General features: G+C 54.0%; 1 pseudogene across 1 annotated transcript in view; it reads right to left on the reverse strand.

Moving 5' to 3' along the window:
• LOC144602852 (discoidin domain-containing receptor 2-like) overlaps positions 1 to 16,813 on the reverse strand; it is a 73,847-nt pseudogene that overhangs the window by 9,858 nt on the left and 47,176 nt on the right. The window contains exons 12-16 of the transcript XR_013548516.1: positions 12,607 to 12,705; positions 9,456 to 9,700; positions 5,973 to 6,100; positions 3,090 to 3,287; positions 328 to 596 (exon numbers count right to left, since the gene is read on the reverse strand). The product of XR_013548516.1 is annotated as a discoidin domain-containing receptor 2-like (transcript). The remainder of the gene's footprint in view (positions 1 to 327; positions 597 to 3,089; positions 3,288 to 5,972; positions 6,101 to 9,455; positions 9,701 to 12,606; positions 12,706 to 16,813) is intronic.

Raw genomic sequence — 16,813 nt, forward strand, 5'->3', positions numbered from 1 at the left:
TGACCCCCCCCACTGACTCCTCCCACACTAACCCCCCCCCCACTGACTCCCCCCCTCCACTGACCCCCCCCTCCACTGACTCCTCCCACTGACCCCCCCCCACTGACTCCTCCCACTGACCCCCCTCACTTACTCCTCCCCTCACTGACCCTCCCCCCACTGACCCCCCCCCACTGACCCCTCCCACTGACCCCCCCCAACTGACTCCTCCCATTGACTCCTCCCACTGACCCCCACTGACCCCCCCATTGACTCCCCCCACTGACCCCTCCCACTGACTCCTCCCACACTGACCCCCCCCCCCCCACTGACTCCTCCCACACTAACCCCCCCACCCCTCTGGCTCTGGCCACCAGCTCACCAGCAGAATGCTCTCCCAGGCCATCCATCGGATGGGGAGCACAGCTCGGCCCTGGATCCGGTAGTAGTCGCCGGCGTACAGGTTGCGGCTCATCCCGAAGTCGGCGATCTTGATGGCGTAGTTCTCCCCCACCAGGCAGTTGCGGGTGGCCAGGTCGCGGTGGACAAAGTTCATGGAGGCCAGGTACTTCATGCCCGAGGCGATCTGGCCGGCCATGTGCACCAGGCTGGGGTAGCTGAGGAGATACAACGGACGGGGGGGGGAGAAGGTAGAATGCATGAACGCTGGAGTATCTCAGCGGGACCGGCGGCGTCAAGGATACCAGAGGAGCAAGATAGACCACTCGTCCCCAACGACCGCTGTACGTCAAGCCGCCATTTTAGTAAGCAGAAACTGGGCGTCAAGGATACCAGAGGAGCAAGATAGACCACTCGTCCCTAACGACCGTTTGTACGTCAAGCCGCCATTTTAGTAAGCAGAAACTGGGCGTCAAGGATACTAGTGGAGCAAGATAGACCACTCGTCCCTAACGACCGTTGTACGTCAGGTCGCCATTTTAGTAAGCAGAAACTGGGCGTCAAGGATACCAGTGGAGCAAGATAGACCACTCGTCCCTAACGACCGTTCTACGTCAAGCCGCCATTTTAGTAAGCAGAAACTGGGCGTCAAGGATACCAGAGGAGCAAGATAGACCACTCGTCCCTAATGACCGTTCTACGTCAGGCCACCATTTTAGTAAGCAGAAACTGGGCGTCAAGGATACCAGTGGAGCAAGATAGACCACTCGTCCCTAACGACCCGTTGTACGTCAAGCCGCCATTTTAGTAAGCAGAAACTGGGCGTCAAGGATACCAGAGGAGCAAGATAGACCACTCGTCCCTAACGACCCGTTGTACGTCAAGCCGCCATTTTAGTAAGCAGAAACCTGCAGAAACATTTACAAAGAAAAATAACAACAACCTGTGGGTTGATAGATGAGATATATTCTGCTTTACAACGGTGTCATCACACATACTGTTCAGTCACAACACTGATCACACTGCGAGAGGCGGGGTTTCGCTTACTAAAATGGCGCCTTTGCGTGCTGCACTGCGATTTCAACGGAGTGGTCCATCTTGTTCCTCTAGTATCTTTGGGCAGCATCTCGGGAGGGAAGGGTAACGGGTGACTAATTCGGGGTCGAGACTAATGGGGAGAAGGCGGGAGGAGCGGGGGGTTGAGAGGAGAGAGTTGTCGCTAATTCCACAGATTCACCACCCTCTTTGCCGAAAGAAATTTGAGTAGGAAAATAACTGCAGGTGCCGGTACAAATCGAAGGTGGATCACAAAATGCCGGAGCGACTCAGCGGGTCAGGCAGCATCTCCGGAGAGAAGGAATGGGCGACGTTTCGGGTCGAGACCCTTCTTCAGACTGAAGAAGAATCTCGACCCAAAACGTCACCCGTTCCTTCTCTCCAGAGATGCTGCCCGACCCGCTGAGTTGCTCCGGCATTTTGCGATACCAAAGAAATTTGATTAGTCCGGGATGTCAGGGGTTATGGGGAGAGAGGCAGGAGAATGGGGTTAAGAGAGAGAGAGATAGATCAGCCACGATGGAAATGTGGGCCAGACTCGATGGCCTAATTCCGGGCCAGTGGCATGTTGGCCTTCATAACAAGAGGAGTTGAGTACAGGAGCAAAGAGGTCCTTCTGCAGTTGTACAGGGCCCTAGTGAGACTGCACCTGGAGTACTGTGTGCAGTTTTGGTCTCCTAGTTTGAGTATAGGAGCAGAGGTCCTTCTGCAGTTGTACAGGGCCCCTAGTGAGACCGCACCTGGAGTACTGTGTGCAGTTTTGGCCTCCAAATTTGAGGAAGGACATTCTTGCTATTGAGGGCGTGCAGCGTAGGTTTACTAGGTTAATTCGCGGGATGGCGGGACTGTCGTATGTTGAAAGACTGGAGCGACTGGGCTTGTATACTCTGGAATTTAGAAGGATGAGAGGGGATCTTATTGAAGCGTATAAGATTATTAAGGGATTGGACTCGCTAGACATGTTCCCGATGTTGGGGGAGTCCAGAACCAGGGGCCACACACAGTTTAAGAATAAGGGGTCGGCCATTTAGAACGGAGATGAGGAAAAACCTTTTTCACTCAGAGAGTGGTGAATCTGTGGAATTCTCTGCCTCAGAAGGCAGTGGAGGCCAATTATCTGGATGCTTTCAAGAGAGAGCTAGACAGACAGAGCTCTGAATGATAGCGGAGTCAGGGGGGTATGGGGGGAGAGGGCAGGAACTTGCTATGGAGGGCGTGCAGCGTAGGTTTACTAGGTTAATTCCCGAATGGCGGGACTGTCGTACATTGAAAGACTGGAGCGACTGGGCTTGTAGACTCTGGAATTGATTGTGGATGATCAGCCATGATCGCGGTGAATGGCGGTGCTGGCTCGAAGGGTCGAATGGCCTCCTCCTGCACCTATTACGAATGGCCTACTCCTGCACCACTGACAGGCGAAGTGAATACCATTGGTTATCTCGTCACAGTGGCACCTGTCGAGGGGTGGGATATATTGGGCAGGAAGTGAACAGTCGGTTCTTGAAGTTGACGTGTTGGTTGGCAGGAGAAATGGGCAGGAGTAAAGACCTGAGCCACTTTGACAAGGGGCCAAGTTGTTCTGGCCAGACGACTGGGGTCAGAGCATCTGTTGTGTGTTGACTGGGAGGGTGAGGGGAGGAGGGGGGGGGTCTCACCTGATACAGGGGACGTCGCTGGCCGTGGCAAACTTGTCTCCCAGCTCGTGGAGGGCCAGGAACTGGTTGAGGTCTCCGTTCTCCATGTACTCCGTGATCATGCACAGCGGGTCGTCCCGGACGCACACGCCCAGCAGACGGATAATGTCCGGGTCATTCAGCCGGGACATGATCTTCACCTCCTTCAGAAAGTCGTTCCTGCCGTCGGGAACGGGGAAGGGAGGGGGGAAGGAACAGGGAGGGGGGGGTCAGTCAGAAAGCCGTCCGCAATTCACGTAGCCCCGCGCCGCGGAACCCACAGGTCGAGCGATGGGTCGTCCGAGGTGATCGTTGGCCACAACCTTCCCCCCCCTCCCCTCCCCCTCCCCCCCCCTCCCCATCGACGAAGGGCCAGGAAGCGAGCGAGCAAGCAACATCGGCTCCCACCTCTCTCACCCTCCCCACAAACTCTTCCCTCTGGAAGGCATCTCCGGACTGACAAAGCCAGACATAGGTTGTGGTGGGGTCTGAAGAAGGGTCTCGACCCAAAACGTCGCCCGTTCCTTCTCTCCACAGATGCTGCCCGACCCGCTGAGTTACTCCGGCACTCTGTGAAACGTCACCTACCCGTGTTCTCCACAGATGCTGCCCGACCCGCTGAGTTACTCCGGCACTCTGTGAAACGTCACCCATCCACGTTCTCCACAGATGCTGCCCGACCCGCTGAGTTACTCCGGCACTCTGTGAAACGTCACCTACCCGTGTTCTCCACAGATGCTGCCCGACCCGCTGAGTTACTCCAGCACTCTGTGATACAGCCAGACATAAAAGCAGCTTTTTTTTCCACGTGTAGTAGCTCTACCCAACAGCCAAAAGTCTGCCGTCTCTTTTTGCCCTGGTTCATTTCACTCACATGTTGTGTTGTTACTTGTGAGCGGAGCACATTCCTTGTATGTGCACATACTTGGCCAATAAACGTACTCCATTCAATTCAATTCAATTCAAAATGCTGGAGTAACTCAGAGGGTCAGGCAGCATCTCTGGAGAGAAGGAATGGGTGGACACAGAGTGCTGGAGTAACTCAGCGGGTCAGGCAGCATCTCTGGAGAGAAGGAATGGGTGGACACAGAGTGCTGGAGTAACTCAGCGGGTCAGGCAGCATCTCTGGAGAGAAGGAATGGGCCATGTTTCGGGCCGAGACCCTTCTTCACACATCATGTAATCCTACACATCATGTGACCCACACATTTATCACCCACCCTGTGATAACCCACAACATGTAACTTATTCAACACGTGTGTACTACCAAGGTGAGGCCTTCATAACAAGAGGAGTTGAGTATAGGAGCAAAGAGGTCCTTCTGCAGTTGTACAGGGCCCCGGTGAGACCGCACCTGGAGTACTGTGTGCAGCTTTGGTCTCCAAATTTGAGGAAGGACATTCTTGCTATGGAGGGCGTGCAGCGTAGGTTCACGAGGTTAATTCCCGGGATGGCGGGACTGTCGTATGTTGAAAGGCTGGAGCGACTGGGCTTGTATACACTGGAATTTAGAAGGATGAGAGGGGATCTTATCGAAACCTGTAAGATTATAAAGGGATTGGACACGTTAGAGGCAGGAAACATGTTCCCAATGTTGGGGGAGTCCAGAACCAGGGGCCACAGTTTAAGAATAAGGGGTCGGCCATTTAGAACGGAGACGAGGAAAAACTTTTTCGGTCAGAGAGTTGTGAATCTGTGGAATTCTCTGCCTCAGAGGGCAGTGGATGCCAATTCTCTGAATACATTCAAGAGAGAGCTAGATAGAGCTCTTAAGGATAGCGGAGTCAGGGGGTATGGGGAGAGGGCAGGAACGGGGTACTGATTGAGAATGATCAGCCGTGATCACATTGAATGGCGGTGCGTACAGGCTCGAAGGGCCGAATGGCCTCCTCCTGCACCTATTGTCTATTGTCTATTGAGGTCAGCTCTGTAATTTTTACAGGGTTGTTTGCAAAGCAAAGCATTTCACTGTAGCGAGGGACATGCGATCTTGAACTATCAGTGAGTCATTCAACTTAACACGAGTCCAACTTCGGCACATAGTGCTGGAGTAACTGGGCGGGTCAGCCAGCATCTCTGGAGGAAAAGGATGGGCGATGTTTTGGGTCGGGACCTTTCTTCATCCCCTCTCACAGGGGTTGCCAACTGTCCCGTATTAGCCGGGACATCCCGTACTTTGGGCTAAATTGGTTTGTCCCGTATGGGACCGACCTTGTCCTGGATTAGGCCTGGGGGGCGCTGTAGGCCCCGACACTGTAGGCCCGGACGCTGTAGGCCCGGACGCTGTAGGCCCGGACAGTGTAGGCCCGGACAGTGTAGGCCCGGACAGTGTAGGCCCGGACAGTGTAGGCCCGGACAGTGTAGGCCCGGAAGGTGTAAGCCCGGACAGTGTAGGCCCCGACAGTGTAGGCCCGGACAGTGTAGGCCCGGACAGTGTAAGCCCGGACAGTGTAAGCCCGGACAGTGTAAGCCCGGACAGTGTAAGCCCCGACGCTGTAGGCCCGGACAGTGTAGGCCCGGACAGTGTAGGCCCGGACAGTGTAGGCCCGGACAGTGTAGGCCCGGACGCTGTAGGGCCGGTCGCTGCAGGCCCAGACATTGTAGGCCCGGAGTCCCGGGCGCCACCTAACAGAGCTTGCGTAGAAACCCGCCTCCCAGCCCGGGCGACCGCCGTTGGTGGAGCGGGAGCACGTGGCCGCTGGCTGGGTGATGTCACGTGGGGGGGGGGGGGGTCGCGGGGGCGGTGACATCACCTTTTGTCCCTTATTTGGGAGTGAGGAAGTTGGCAACCCCTGCCTCTCACACTAAGTGCCAGCGAAGAGTAGAGGCCGACTTTGACCGCAGGGGGAGGGAGTGCCCACCTACCTGGCGTTTTTGGTGGCGTCCGAGCGCAGCATTTTCACTGCCACCATCAGGGGGCGGCCTTTCCGGAGGTTGAGCGGGAAACCCAGGCCTTCCAGCTCCTGGGGGTTATCCACCTCACACAGGTGAACCTGCGGCAAGGACAGATACCAAATTGGTGCCAACCCGCCCATTGCAGGAACAACAGGGGTTAACTAACATAGACGGATAGGCACAGCCGATAGCACCGACACACAGTCAGAGTGTGACACAGCGCGGAAACAGGCCCTTCGGCCCAACTCGCCCACACCGCCCAACAAAGTCCCGGAATGGCGGGACTGTCATATGTTGAAAGGCTGGGGCGACTAGGCTTGTATACACTGGAATTTAGAAGGATGAGAGGGGATCTTATCGGAACGTATAAGATTATTAAGGGGTTGGACACGTTAGAGGCAGGAAACATGTTCCCAATGTTGGGGGAGTCCAGAACCAGGGGCCACACACAGTTTAAGAATAAGGGGTAGTAGGCCATTTAGAACTGAGATGAGGAAAAACTTTTTCAGTCAAAGAGTGGTGAATCTGTGGAATTCTCTGCCTCAGAGGGCAGTGGAGGCCAATTCTCTGAATGCATTCAAGAGAGAGCTAGATAGAGCTCTTAAGGATAGCGGAGTCAGGGGGTACGGGGAGAAGGCAGGAACGGGGTACTGATTGAGAATGATCATCCATGATCACATTGAATGGCGGTGCGTACAGGCTCGAAGGGCCGAATGGCCTCCTCCTGCACCTATTGTCTATTGTCTACCCTAGTCCCACCTGCCCGCGCTTGGTCCATATCCCTCCAAACCTAGTCCAATCCATGTACCTGTCCAACTGTTTCTTAAACGTTGGGATAGTCTCAGCCTCAACCCCCTGCCATCAGACTGAAGAAGGGTCTCGATCCGAAACGTCACCCATTCCTTCTCTCCAGAGATGCCGCCTGACCCGCTGAGTTACTCCAGCAGTTTGTGTCTACCTTCGATTTAAACCATCATCTGCAGTTTTTTTTTTGCCCCTACCTCCTCCGGCAGCTCGTTCCACACACCCACCACCCTCTGTGTGGAAACGTTACCCCCTCAGATTCCCTATTAAATCTTTTCCCCTTCACCTTGAACCCATGTCCTCTGGTCCTCGATTCCCCCTACTCTGGGCAAGTGCGTCTACCCGATCTATTCCTCCCCTGATGGGCCGAAGGGCCTTTTCCTGTGCTGTTCAACTGAATGACCCTGTTGAAATCTAAAAACCGCACACGACTCGAACCTTCTCAGCACAGACACAAAATGCCGGAGTAACTCAGCGGGTCAGGCAGCATCTCTGGAGAGAAGGAATGGGTGACGTTTCGGGTCGAGACCCTTCTTCAGACTGATGTCAGGGGACGGGGGGCGGGACAGAGATAGGATGCAGTCGGAGACAGGAAGACTAGTGGGAGAACTGGGAAGGGGGAGGGGATAGAGAGGGGAAAGCAGGGACTATCTGAAGTTAGAGGAGTCAATGTTGATACCGCTGGGGTGTAAGCTGCCCAAGCGAAATATGAGGTGCTGTTCCTCCAATTTGCGCTGGGCCTCTCACTCTGACAATGGAGGAGGCCCAGGACTGAAAGGTCAGTGTGGGAGTGGGAGGGGGAGTTGAGGTGCTGAGCCACGGGGAGATCAGGTCGGTTGAGACGGACTGAGCGGAGGTGTTGAGCGAAACGATCGCCGAGCCTGCGCTCGGTCTCGCCGACGCGGAGAAGTTGACACCTGGAACAGCGGACACAGTAGATGAGGTTGGAGGAGGTGCAGGTGAACCTCTGCCTCACCTGGAAAGACTGTATGGGTCAAAATTCACAACTCTCTGGGGTGAAAACGTTTTCTTCTCACCTCAGTTTTAAACGGCCTCCCCTTTATTCTTTGACTGTGTGTGTGGCCCCTGGTTCTGGACTCCCCCAACATTGGGAACACTTTTCCTGCGTCTAGCTTGTCCGGTCCTATTACGATTTTATACGTGTCTATAAGATCCCCCTCTCAGCCTTTCTAAACTCCAGTGAATACAAGACCTCCCACACTGTGACACTCTATAACACTCAATGAAACTGAACTAAACTAGCACAGCGGTAGAGTTGCTGTCTTACAGCGCTTGCAGCGCCGGTGACCCGGGTTCGATCCCCAGTCGCTGCTAAACGCGGGCACGGCTTCTGCAAGCACTCTCCTAACCAAAGATACCAGAGGAACAAGATGGACCACTCCGTTGAAATCGCCTGTGCTGAAGTGTAGTACCCAAGGGAGCCATTTTAGTAAGCAAAACCCGCCGTGCCGATACTGAAGTATAGTACGCAAAGGAGCCATTTTAGTAAGCAAAACCCGCCATGCCGATACTGAAGTGTCCTACCCAAAGGAGCCATTTTAGTAAGCAAAACCCACCGTGCCTATACTGAAGTGTAGTACCCAAAGGAGCCATTTTAGTAAGCAGAACCCACCGTGCCGATACTGAAGTGCAGTACCCAAAGGAGCCATTTTAGTAAGCAAAACCCGCCCTGCCGATACTGGTGTAGTACCCAAAGGAGCCATTTTAATAAGCAAATCCCACCGTGCCGATACTGAAGTGCAGTACCCAAAGGAGCCATTTTAGTAAGCAGAACCCGCCGTGTCGATACTGAAGTGTAGTACCCAAAGATGCCATTTTAGTAAGCAAAACCCGCCGTGTCGATACTGAAGTGTAGTACCCAAAGATGCCATTTTAGTAAGCAAAACCCGCCGTGCCGATACTGAAGTGTAGTACCCAAAGGAGCCATTTTAGTAAGCAGAACCCGCCGTGTCGATACTGAAGTGTAGTACCCAAAGATGCCATTTTAGTAAGCAAAACCCGCCGTGCCGATACTGAAGTGTAGTCAGCAAAGGAGCCATTTTAGTAAGCAAAAACCCGCCGTGCAGATACTGAAGTGTAGTACCCAAAGGAGCCATTTTAGTAAGCAAAAACCCGCTGTGCAGATACTGGTGTAGTACCCAAAGGAGCCATTTTAGTAAGCAAAACCCGCCTCTCGCAGTGTAATCAGTGTTTTGGGGGAACAGTATGTGTGATGATACCATTAAAATGCAGAATATATCTCATCTGTCAACTCACAGATTGTTGTTATTTTTCTTTTTAAATGTTTCTGCAGGTTTGCCTACTAAAATGGCGCCGTGACATATGGCGTTTTTTAGGGGTCGAGTGGTCTATCTTGCTCCTCTAGTAGCTTTGCACCAAAAACTCCTTCACCTCAAGTTCTGCCGTGGGTTTCGACACGGGCGCTTCGGAGAACAGCGCCTCAGTTCGCCAAATACCGGGCTGCTCGTTCTCCGTTCCGATGGGACTTGGTTCGATGGGCCGAATGGCCTCATTCCGCTCCTATTGCCGGCGCGCTGGTGATCTCACGGCACCCGTTGACGGCGATCCGCCCCGCGCATTACCCTACCCTCCCCCTCCCCCTCCCCCCCCGTCCCCTCATCTACTCACCTCCCCGAACTGCCCCTCCCCCAGCTTCTCGCGGAAGATCAGGCGTTGGCGGGGAAACTCGCTGACGGCGACGTCCTTGCCGGCCGGCGCGTCCACGGCCAGGGCCGGCACGGCGTAGGTGTTGTTCCCCGTCACCCCCTGCAGGTTGATGATGTCGGCCTCGGCGTAGTGGGGCACGCTGTTGGGGCAGCCCGCCTGCGCCGCCATCTTGGTGAGGTCGGGCTCCGCGTACTCCCCGCTGCATGCTGGGAAGGAGAGCAGAGGGGGTGGGGGGGGGGGGGGAGGTCAAGGGAGGTTATCCCAGGCAAATCTACGCCCAACGCCCGAACCAATGGCCTTGGCAGCACAGCCCAATTACCAAGTTCCCCCCTACAGGGCAGGGAAGGTATTGCTACCTTACAGCGCCAGAAACCCGGGATCCATCCCGACTACGTGTGCTGCCTGCACGGAGTTTGTACCTTCTTTGGTGCTGGCTCGGAGGGCCGAATGGCCTCCTCCTGCACCTATTGTCTATTATCTATTGTTTATCCTCATCGTGATTCACGTGGGTTTTCTCCGGGAGCTCCCGTTTCATAGAAACACGGAAACATAGACAATAGGTGCAGGAGGAGGAGGAGGCCATTTGGCCCTTCGAGCCAGCACCACCATTCACTGTGATCATGGCTGATCATCCACAATCAGTAACCCGTGCCTGCCTTCTCCCCATACCCCTTGATTCCACTAGCCCCTAGAGCTCTATCTAACTCTCTTTTTAATTCATCCAGTGAATTGGCCTCAACTGCCCTCTGCGGCAGAGAATTCCACAAATTCACAACAAATTCTCTGGGTGGGAAAAGGTTTTTCTCATCTTAGTTTTAAACTGAGGCCTCCCCTTTATTCTTAGACTGTGTGTGTGGCCCCTGGTTCTGGACTCCCCCAACATTGGGAACATTTTCCCTGCATCTAGCTTGTCCAGTCCTTTTATAATTGTATACGTCTCCACCAGATCCCCCTCTCATCCTACTAAGCTCCGGTGAATACAAGCCCAGTCTTTCCAATCTTTCCTCGCCTGGCAAGTCCCGCCATCCTCCAATGCAAGTTAATTGGCTTGGTTAAAATTGTAAACTTGTCCCCCTGCTGTGTGCGTAGGATAGTGTTAGTGCGCGAGGATCGCTGGACGGCGCCGACTCGGTGGGCCGAAGGGCCTGTTTCCGCGCTGGATGTCGAAAACTAAACACAACTAAACAAGGCCCCACAGTGAGACAACGGGCCGATTGGTTGGCGTTGGTCGATGAGAACCATTAGACAATAGACAATAGACAATAGGTGCCCTTCAGGTAGGCCATTCAGCCCTTCGAGCCTGTACGCACCGCCATTCAATGCGATCGTGGCTGATCACTCTCAATCAGTACCCCGTTCCTGCCTTCTCCCCATACCCCCTCACTCCGCTATCCTTAAGAGCTCTATCCAGCTCTCTCTTGAAAGCATCCAACGAACTGGCCTCCACTGCCTTCTGAGTCAGAGAATTCCACACCTTCACCGCTCTCTGACTGAAAAAGTTCTTCCTCATCTCCGTTCTAAATGGCCTACCCCCTTATTCTTAAACTGTGGCCCCTTGTTCTGGACTCCCCCAACATTGGGAACATGTTTCCTGCCTCTAATGTGTCCAATCCCCTAATTATCTTATATGTTTCAATAAGATCCCCCCTCATCCTTCTAAATTCCAGTGTATACAAGCCTAGTCGCTCCAGTCTTTCAACATACGACAGCCCCGCCATTCCGCCATTGTTTATACCCGTAGATCGTAGAACAGCACAGCTCAGGAACAGGCCCTTCGGCCCACAATGCCTGTGCCGAACATGATGCCAAGACAATCGCTTATAGTAATTAACGTCATTTTATTTTTTAATGAATGCTTATTTGTTTTTGCTATCCACTTTGCTGCTGCAGACTTGCAAAATTCCCCATTGTGGGAAGAATAAAGGATTATTAATATTATTATTATCCACCTCCACATAATTGATAAGCCTCCATATCAATAATCCTATTTAAAACGCACTGAAATGTCACTTATCGTATCTGTTTCAACCATCACCCACAGCAGGATGTACCAGGCATTCACTACCTTTCACTACGTATAGACCTGCCCTGCCAACTTTGCCCCCCTCACCTTGAATCTGTGCCCTCTCGTAAGTCTATCTTGCAGAGAGAGAGAGACAGAGACAGAGACAGAGACAGAGAGACAGAGAGACAGAGAGACAGAGAGACAGAGAGACAGAGACAGAGAGACAGAGAGACAGAGAGAGAGGGACAGACGGGTTTTCTCCGAGATCTTCGGTTTCCTCCCATACTCCAAAGACGTGTAGGTTTGTAGGTTAATTGGCTTGGTGTACCTGTCTACTAGGGTTGCCAACTGTCCCATATTAGCCGGGACATCCCGTATTTTGGGCGAAATTGGTTCGTCCCGTACGGGACCGCCCTTGTCCCGTATTAGGCCTGGCGGGGGGGGGGGCGCTGCAGGCACAGACGCTGTAGGCCCGGACACTGTAGGCCTGCACACTGTAGGCCGGGGCGCTGTAGGCCCGGACGCAGTAGGCCTGGACACTGTAGGCCCGGACACTGTAGGCCCCGACACTGTAGGCCCCGACACTGTAGGCCCGGGACACTGTAGGCCCGGACACTGTAGGCCCGGGACACTGTAGGCCGGGACACTGTAGGCCCGGGACACTGTAGGCCCCGACACTGTAGGCCCGGACACTGTAGGCCCCGACACTGTAGGCCCCGACACTGTAGGCCCGGACAGTGTAGGCCCGGGCGCCGCCTGGCGGAGGTTGCCTAGCAACCCACCTCCCGGCCCTGGGCGGCCGCCATTGGTGGAGCGGGAGCACGTGGCCGCTGGCTGGGTGAGGTCATGTGGGGCGCGGGGCGGTGACGTCACCCTTTGTCCCGTATTTGGGAGTGTGATAGTTGGCGCCCCCTACTTGTCTGCCCTAACCTGCAGTTGAGGGATGACCTCGAGAAGGTGAGGGCTGCCATTTTGTTGGTCAGGTGACCTCTTTCCACCATCTCCGTCCACTCCTTTGCCCTGCCCGCCCGCCCGCCCGCCCTCCCTCCCTCCCCCCCTCGGTCCCGACTCAACCCAATTGCCGACCCAACTTGGTGAGGTGCTTACCAGCAGTGTTGATTGGCTTACTCTGGTCCATGGAGCGGCCTGGGGCTCCATTCGGGTGGGACAGTAATACGTGATAGGCTGGGTTGTTTAACAGGAGAGCTGTCGGAGAGGAGGGAACACAAGGGAGGATGAACAACAAGGGCGGACGGAGCAACAAGGAGAGAAGGGAAGGTGTGTTGGGGGGTTGGGGGGGGGGGGGAAGAACAAACACAGGGGAAGGGCGGGGGGGAAGGGTAGGGGGGGCGGACAACACAACCCTAGGGGGACCGAGTCAACTGAGGCACCTCCTCTTTCCTCCCCTTCTGGCACAACCCTCACCCATATCCTTTAGACTTTGGAGACAATAGACAACAGACATCAGGTGCAGGAGGAGGCCATTCGGCCCTTCGAGCCTGTACGCACCGCCATTCAATGCGATCATGGCTGATCATTCTCAATCAGTACCCCGTTCCTGCCTTCTCCCCATACCCCCTCACTCCGCTATCCTTAAGAGCTCTATCCAGCTCTCTCTTGAATACATTCAGAGAATTGGCCTCCACTGCCTTCTGAGGCAGAGAATTCCACAGATTCACAACTCTCTGACTGAAAACGTTTTTCCTCGTCTCCGTTCTGAATGGCGGACCCCTTACTCTTAAACTGTGGCCCCTGGTTCTGGACTCCCCCGACATTGGGAACATGTTTCCTGCCTCTAACGTGTCCAACCCCTTAATAATCTTATACGTTTCGATAAGATCCCCTCTCATCCTTCTAGATTCCAGTGAATACAAGCCCAGTCGCCCCAGTCTTTCAACATACGACAGTCCCGCCATTCTGGGAATTAACCTAGTGAACCTACGCTGCACGCCCTCAAAAGCAAGAATGTCCTTCCTCAAATTTGGAGACCAAAACTGCACACAGTACTCCAGGTGCGGTCTCACCAGGGCCCGGTACAACTGTAGAAGGACCTCTTTGCTCCTGTACTCAACTCCTCTTGTTATACAGAGTGGAGACGGGCCCTTCGGCCCACCGAGTCCACGCCGACCAGCGATCGCCCCACATACTAACACCATCGTAAACACAATCGGGACAATATGTGCTTTGTTTTTTTTTAACCAACATACCCGAGGTAGACACGAAATGCTGGAGTAACTCAGCGGGTCGGGCAGCTTCTCGGGAGAGAAGGAACGGGGGACGTTCTTCGGTCTCGACCCGAATCGTCACCGGCTCCTTCTCTCCCGAGACGCTGCCCGACCCGCTGAGTAACTCCAGCATTTCGTGCCGACCTTCGATTTAACAACCGGCATCTGCAGTTTTTTTATTCTCCTTCCCTGCACAGCCGACAAACAAACCCACGCGCGCGTCTCTGGAGCGCGGGAGGGGGAAACCGACGATCTCGGAGAAAACCGGCGCGGGGAGAACGTGCAAACTCCGCGTGGGCAGCACCCGTGGTCGGGATGGAACCCGGGGGGTGTCTCTGGCGCTGTGAGGCGGCAACTCTGTCGCTGTTCCATCGTGTTGTTAGTTACGCACCGAGTTCACGTGTGGTAAACGTTGTTGCCATAGAGTCATAGAGTCCTACAGCACAGAAAGAGGCCCTTCGGCCCATCGTGTCCGTGCCGCCCGTTACCAAACACAGTCTAATTTTAATCCCATTTTCCCGCATTTGGACCGTAGCCCTGAATGTTGTAGCATTTCAAGTGCCCGTCCAAATGCCTCTTAAACGTTGTGAGTGTTTCCGCCTCCACCACCACCACCACCCCAGGCAGTGAGTTCCAGACTCCAACCACCCTCTGGGTGGAAAAAGTTCTTTCTCACATCCCCCCTGAAACCTCCCTCCCCTTACCCTGTATCCATGTCCCCTCGTTGTTGAACCTTCCACCAGTGGAAGAAGTCCCCCGGCCATCTACCTTATCTATGCCCCTCGTGATCTTGTACACCTCGATCATGACCCCCTCTCAGCCTTCTCTGCTCCAGGGAAAACAACCCCAGTCTGCTCAGTCTCTCCTCAAGGCCGAGGCCCTTCATCCCTGGCAGCATCCTGGTGAATCTCCTCTCCAAAGCTACCACATCCTTTCTATAATGTGGTGACCAGAACTGTACACCATACTCCAGCTGTGGCCTCGCCAGTGTTCTGTACAGTTCCATCATTACCCCCCTACTTTTATATTCGATGCCCCGGCTAATGAAGGCCAGTAAGCCATATGCCTTTTTGACCACCCTGTCCACCTGTCCTGCTGCCTTCAAGGACTTGTGTCCCTGTACTCCAAGGTCCCTCTGTACCCCTGTCTTCCCTAGGGTCCTTCCATTCATGGTGTACTCCCTCCCCAAGTTATTTCTGCCAAAGTGCATCACCTCGCGCACACTGAAATAAGAAAATCACCCGGTCTTTTCCTTTGTCTCACAAAACGCTGGGGTAACTCAGCGGGACAGGCAGCATCTCTGGAGAGAAGGAATGGGTGACGTCTCGGGTCTGAAGAATAGGAGCAAAGAGGCCCCCTCTCCCCCCCCCCCCCCCACACGGCAGCGGATCCACGGGTCGTCAGTTGGGGGGAGGGGGGGTTGCCGGGCCCACAGGAGGGGTTTGGACACAGGAGGGGTTTAGAAGGATGAGGGGGGATCTTATTGAAACATGTAAGATAATTAGGGGATTGGACACATTAGAGGCAGGAAACATGTTCCCAATGTTGGGGGAGTCCAGAACAAGGGGCCACAGTTTAAGAATAAGGGGTCGGCCATTTAGAACGGAGATGAGGAAGAACTTTTTCAGTCAGAGAGTGGTGAAGGTGTGGAATTCTCTGCCTCAGAAGGCAGTGGAGGCCAGTTCGTTGGATGCTTTCAAGAGAGAGCTGGATAGAGCTCTTAAGGATAGCGGAGTGAGGGGGTATGGGGAGAAGGCAGGAACGGGTTACTGATTGAGAGTGATCAGCCATGATCGCATTGAATGGCGGTGCGTACAGGCTCGAAGGGCTGAATGGCCTCCTCCTGCACCTATTGTCTATTGTCTATTGACACAACTGGTCCACGCCCAGCGAGTAATAAACTAAAACGCCAGGACTTCTGAAGAACTGGACGTTGGATTAATGGAGGGTTACCCTAATCATCTTTACATCCAATGTACAAAGGAAACGATGGAAGGCGATCGTTTCGCTCGACACCTTCGCTCAGTCCGTCTCAACCGACCTGATCTCCCGGTGGCTCAGCACTTCAACTCCCCCTCCCACTCCCACTCCCAGTCTGACCTTTCTGTCCTGGGCCTCCTCCAGTGTCAGAGTGAGGCCCAGCACAAATTGGAGGAACAGCACCTCATATTTCGCTTGGGCAGCTTACACCCCAGCGGTATGAACATTGACTTCTCTAACTTCAGATAGCTCCTCTGTCCCTCTCTATCCCCTCCCCCTTCCCAGTTCTCCCTCTATAGACAATAGACAATAGGTGCAGGAGGAGGCCATTCGGCCCTTCGAGCCTGTACGCACCGCCATTCAATGTGATCATGGCTGATCATTCTCAATCAGTACCCCGTTCCTGCCTTCTCCCCATACCCCCTGACTCCGCTATCCTTAAGAGCTCTATCTAGCTCTCTCTTGAATGCATTCAGAGAATCGGCCTCCACTGCCCTCTGAGGCAGAGAGTTCCACAGATTTACAACTCTCTGACTGAAAAAGGTTTTTCCTCATCTCCGTTCTAAATGGCCTACCCCTTATTCTTAAACTGTGGCCCCTGGTTCTGGACTCCCCCAACATTGGGAACATGTTTCCAGCCTCTAACGTGTCCAACCCCTTAATAATCTTACATGTTTCGATAAGATCCCCTCTCATCCTTCTAAATTCCAGTGTATACAAGCCTAGCCGCTCCAGTCTTTCAACATACGACAGTCCCGCCAATCCGGGAATTAACCTAGTAAACCTACGCTGCACGCCCTCAATAGCAGGAATATCCTTCCTCAAATTTGGAGACCAAAACTGCACACAGTACTCCAGATGCGGTCTCGCCAAGGCCCTGTACAACTGCAGAAGAACCTCTTTACTCCTATACTGAAATCCTCTCGTTATGAAGGTTAGCTTTCTTCACTGCCTGCTGTACCCGCACGCCAACTTTCAGTGACTGGTGTACAAGGGCACCTGGGTCTCGCTGCACCTCCCCCTTACCTAACCTGACACCAGGTAACAAAACGCGATCAATCGAGACCGAAGGGGGAATGGTGAGTAAAGTGGGCCCAAAATTGTCGCGC

Source organism: Rhinoraja longicauda, chromosome 19, assembly GCF_053455715.1.
Source record: "Rhinoraja longicauda isolate Sanriku21f chromosome 19, sRhiLon1.1, whole genome shotgun sequence".
In the NCBI taxonomy this organism is placed as follows: domain Eukaryota; kingdom Metazoa; phylum Chordata; class Chondrichthyes; order Rajiformes; family Arhynchobatidae; genus Rhinoraja; species Rhinoraja longicauda.